Here is a 5,726-nt window from a genome sequence, read left to right as displayed (position 1 = left end):
ATATTATTTTAAAAGAAATCCCATTCGGAAGAAGGGGACCAGCTTCACAAACACCAGTGACTGGTTGTAGAACGTAAAGTAGAAGAAGGAGCTAAAATGACTTTGGACATAGCCTACACTGAGACACAAAATGGGCTTTTCTATAGAATTTCTATGGCATTTACCTTTTCATGTTCTAGGAAAGAATGTTGGAGAGGTATGGCAGACAATTTAGGAACTTGACAAGCTGACTCTACTTTCACTGGAGAATGATTACTTCTGCTTGTGTGTTTGGTGACTAGTATTTTATATTTCAACCCATTGGATTTGCAACAGAGACACCATCTTCATTAATTCATTAAAAACATTCTAAATCTTTGAGAACCATTACAACATAACTTTAGTTCCTCTTACCATAACAGCTACTTATTTTAATAAGTTTTAATTTTGATCATATAAACTTAATGCCAAAGCAGATTGGAAGTCAACATATATCATTGGAATAGAATACAAGTAATAAAAAATGCATGTCATAAAAATCTCAAGTGGAGTATAATAAACCAAAAGCTTTTGATGGTCACCATTCATTAAGCACCTACATTTGATGCTTTTCCTCAAAGTAGTAGCATCATTGTTTAAAAGAAAATGTGATTTTGTTTTTCTGTTACAAGGATAATATAAGAAATTACTGTATGCATATACTGGACTGTGTATAGGACAGTGTTATAGCTGAGTATGGCCACTCAAATTCAGTTCTCATGTTTGTCCATGTGCTTACAATCCCATTTATAATTATAGAAAAATTATTTACTTAATAATTGTAATCCTAGCGTAGACAGCAAAAATAACAAGTCAAACCCTAACAAATAAGCAAAAATCCCTATCTTGTGACATTAGATGCCATTTCTAGGCTATGAATGGACATATTGGGCCTACCCTGTTTGCCCAATTTACAATAATTATTGGAAGTAAGTATAGTGGTAAATGAAGAGTAAAAAATGTTTCTGTCTGGAATCCAGAAATAATTGGTTTAAATATCCACTTAATGTTGATTTCAATCACACTTAATTTTACCCTAACTTCAAGTAAACAATATACTTTTACAGAATTATCAAGAAGTACCTTGTTACTTTTGCATCTGCATGTTTCATTTTATGGTGGTTTTTTTAAGCAACAAATAGGATAGCTATCATTTTAAACATGAAATAATGTGCCTATAGAACTGGGCTTTTTAATTAAAAAATTTTTAAAAAAAGAACTGGACTTTTTAATGGTAATGGTAATAAAATGCTCAAACCAATAGGAAAACATAAGAAAACACAACTTTATTTATCAAATCTTATGTAAATTATTTGCTATATGTAAGTTTTTGGGATTAGCAATTTTTTTTTTTAATTTAGTCATTCTACTTTTCCCCTACTACTTTCGACTTGCCAATTCTTTTTTTCACTTAAGAGCCTAATGGACTCAATTCTCTAAGCACAGGTTTTTAAAAGCATGGGAAACTTCCACATGTTACATAATATGTTTGTTTATGGCACACTATGTCTCTTCAATCCTTTGTTTCTCCTCACGCCTATACCAGTAGTAAAAGATGCAATAATCAGCAAATATACGGCTTCGTATCAACTAAAAGCACTTTACAGAAGAGGAGAGACTCCAAGGCAACAGATTTCCTATAGCAGGGCTTTCCTAAGTGTACTAAGGTAATTAGCCTCAATAGGAGATAATTTTGGTTCACCGGGGTTGCTGTTGTTTTAAGTCTTTCTGGGAAATTTGGATTTTCCATTGATAGCAGTTTTAACATGTCACACTGGAGCCAGAGTGAATTAAAGTGAAGAGCTACACAGTCTAAACAAACATTCCTTCCCATTATCAGAAGCCTGACAACATAATAGCATAAACTATAGTCATGTGGTCACATTCACAAGTAATACAAGAACAATTAAAAATCAAAGAAATGCTACATTTCCTAAAGCAGGCTTGAGCTGGGGGTAAGCATGTTTAAAGTTACCACTTTTCCTCCCTTTCCCTATAAGTCTTATAGAATGTTTTAAATTGAAAGAAAGAATATGGTGATATTCACTTGAATCATTCTCATGATTAGTCTACTTTGATGTTTTATAAAATTAAGGTAGACTGTGGTAATATGGCAATACAGTTTCAGGTACGTATATCTAGAAAATAATTTTGATATTTTTAATAATATTCTTTTATTTTATCAAAATTACACAACTCTGCAAACAAATTTAGAACTCACTATATTTTACATTTTTCCTAAAGATGTTAATAAAATTTGGTTTTATTTACTATGAAGCTCCTTTATACATATAATGGGTAACGTAGTTTATGTGTTAAAAATGAAATGTTTTTCCATGTAATTTTTGTTTTTATAAATAAGAGATCAAAAAAAATAACTCCTAAAAGTATACTTCAGTAGTCTCTCCAAAGTGAAAATATTTTGTCAATAATTTTGTATTCTAATATTGCTTTACTACTTTCAGACAAATGTTATGCAGGTAATACAAATTTGTTAGAACACTTTTGGCCACAGAATGTATTATAAAACAAACAGACTTTTCGTTGTTGCTTAAGGGAAGTTGTATTCATTCTATTAAAGAAAATCTTTTAGACTTAGAGTCTGCAAGTGTGTGTATGATGAACTCACCTGCACGTGCTTGGAGCTTAATGACAATACATCTTGCACTTTCCAAGACCCTTATTTTCAAGTACTCTGTTTCCCTAAGTATAACCAGATTTGTCCAACCTAATTATTTTTATTCAGAAAAAAAATCAATTACCATGATATTAAAACATCTTCAAATGAGGCTTTGTTGTTTCTTCTGTAGCAATTCTACAAGTAGTGGTTTGGCAAACAAGTCACTTTATACTCAACTTGCCTTGAAAAAACAATTGACTATTGTTCTGAATTCAGAGATTGGGGGTCAAGTGATAAGTGAGCAGGAAATACCAAGATGCACCAAAATAAATAATGGTAAGAATTCAATTCTGCTTACTTTTTAAATACCTACTGGTCACTAAAAATTGTGCTAAGTATTGTGGGGGATACTATTATCAGAAATACCCAGCTCTATCCTTAGTAAACATAAAAGGAGTAGGGAGATAAACTGTAGGAAAATAATTACTACATAAGGCACATTGTGAAATGTTAAAAAAGAAGACAAAGTGGTGGGGCAACAACAAAAAAGATACAAGTTCTGGAAAATATCCCCAGTTCAATATTCCCAAACCAGGCCATACACAGGAAGCACCTAGGAAGATTCAGATGAATACTTTCCTTGACTCACTGAGTAAGAATTTCTTGGGATTGGGGTGGGGGTGGACAGGGGTAGAAACTATAAATACATATTTTAAAAAATTTCTCCTAATAATCTTGAAGCACAATCATATTTAGAAACATTAATCCACACTATCCAGGTATAGGAAAACTATGGAATTTCATGTAACTCTATCTTTAGCTCTCCTAATTATTTTCTGTTTGAGGCTCATTCACGGGGAACTGACTCTTTCATACTAACTTCCACTTGCAAAATTCAAAACATCCCCCATGTAGTCCCACCCATCTCAAATCTCTTCATTTACTCAGACAACCTTTTACAATTTCATATAAAATGTGTTGACACATGCTTCCAATGCTTAGTGATTTGTTCATGATTTTATTTTGAATGGACTATGATTTAAGGTCATTTTGAAAATTTGTTCTTATAGTTAAATATATATGCATAGTTATATATACAAACCTATATATAATACACATTCATATCTATATATAACACACATTCATATGCAAATCCATGTATGTATACTAAGATCATATGTACCTACATGTTTATATATTTTCCCACATCACATGGTCATTTGTCTGTGGTGGTAGTGGTGAGTGGCTTATTAACAAAAAATTTTGGAAAACATTAGCAAAATGCTCTATACAAGCATGAAGTTTATTTTCTTCCATTTCAGCATTTGTTAAAGTTCAAAGTTTTTTTTTTAATTGTTCAGAATATAATATTTCTGGTAAACTGAGAAAACTTGTATAAGTATTAATAAAGCAAGGAAGCAAAGTTCCCAGGAAAATGTAAGTATGAAATACTTTTTCATTAATACATAAATATGGCCAAAATCCAATGCCAGTTCATGAAAAATGGCAATATTTCAAATCTGTAAGGTCATTTAACAAATAGGTATAAAAGGCTATGAAATGTTTGTGCCAGCACAATTGAGCTCAACTAGCTGGATTTGGAGTGAGATAGAGAAACTTTAACCAAGAGCTCCCTGTGGGAAATAATAAATTTCCCTTCTTGGGACAAAAACAACAACATCAACAACAGAATTTCCGTGAAGAAGACGAATGGGGGAAGGGAAGAACAGAGTGAAATTCTGGCATTGTGTTCTTTCCAGTGAGAGCCATTGTGCCAAGGCTATTAAATTCTTCCTGGCTAAAAAGACTCGAGCTTAATCATACCATGCTTCCAGACCATGCAGATTTCTGATCCAAAACAATTTTATTTCCAGCCCATAACACAATGAAAAATACCTCTGGGTCAAGGCATAAGAAAAAAGTGCCCAAGATGTAATAGATATCACATTCAGTAAAAATTCCCCAGTAAAGGAAGATGTCAGGAGAAAGCTGGCACATTAAAATAGTTCAAATGGTATCTTCAGTGTTGCTGAAATCTCTAATACAGCTTTCAGTTTCTGATATTCACCCCTGGAGAAATGACAGGAATGACGAAATAAACAATAGTCGTAGGTTCATCTAATTTTATTGTAACCATAATTTTAGGTTTTAACCGAAATATTGTGTATATTGGAAAAATTACGTTACTTATGTATGGGCTGACTTTGTTTATTTATTTATTTATTTATTTATTTATTTTAACCCAACATGAGAAATTTTCCCAGAAGAGATGACCGTCCCAGGAAACATATTTACAGACTTAATAATTATTCAACCAACAAGTATGTACTGAGCATTGGCTATAACAAACCTCAAAACAAGGTCTACAGGATGAGGGGAGCAGGCCTGGGTGGTGGTCTTGGACTTTGAGAGAACCCTGTTTGATGAAAGAGGCAAAGAATGTACCTGAAACAAGATCAACAGATACAAAAGGAGGTGATTCTAAAGTGGCCAGAATCATGAGCTGTCCATGTGTTGCCTCTTGACACCCAGCCTTGACTTTGTTATTATTTGGGTGGAGTCAATTTAGAGACGACAAAGAAGGGAAATGGAGCAAAGAGCAACATCACTTCTTTTGATTAGACTGAAACTATTCCAAATTTTGATTAAAAAAAAAAACCTTTATTCTCAGTTTTACATAAGATCATCTGGCATTTCAAATTAGCTTGTGCATAAGCTTTGCGCAGTGGCAGTATCGTAGCCAATGAGGTTTATCCGAGGCACGATTATTGCTAATTGAAAATCAGCTTGTGCATAGAAAGAGAGAGCCAGTATGCTATTTGTATATGTTTGACAGATTCTTGTATTTTAAGACCACTACAATCATAAAGGAATTCTAACAGAATGATTCATATGAAGTGGGTTAAGTAATAAAATCACTGCCACTAGAACTTGAATGAGTTTCTCTCTAGAAATTCCTAATGTGGGGAGTAATTTTGATCTGACACTCTGCCCATTAAATGATTTCCATTAAACTGTGAACCCCTTGAGAAAAAAAGAATATCTCTCTTTAGCTTTGCACAATATTTAATGCACTCAGAGAGTTTAG

The 5,726-nt window shown here is 32.9% G+C and overlaps 1 pseudogene; it reads left to right on the top strand.

Moving 5' to 3' along the window:
• The first annotated feature begins 5,352 nt into the window (after positions 1-5,352).
• LOC123937666 lies at positions 5,353-5,484 on the top strand (annotated as a pseudogene).
• The last annotated feature ends 242 nt before the right edge of the window (positions 5,485-5,726 follow it).

This window comes from Meles meles, chromosome 2, assembly GCF_922984935.1.
Source record: "Meles meles chromosome 2, mMelMel3.1 paternal haplotype, whole genome shotgun sequence".
Classification (NCBI taxonomy): Eukaryota; Metazoa; Chordata; class Mammalia; order Carnivora; family Mustelidae; genus Meles; species Meles meles.
This window is presented reverse-complemented; position numbering and strand designations above follow the sequence as displayed.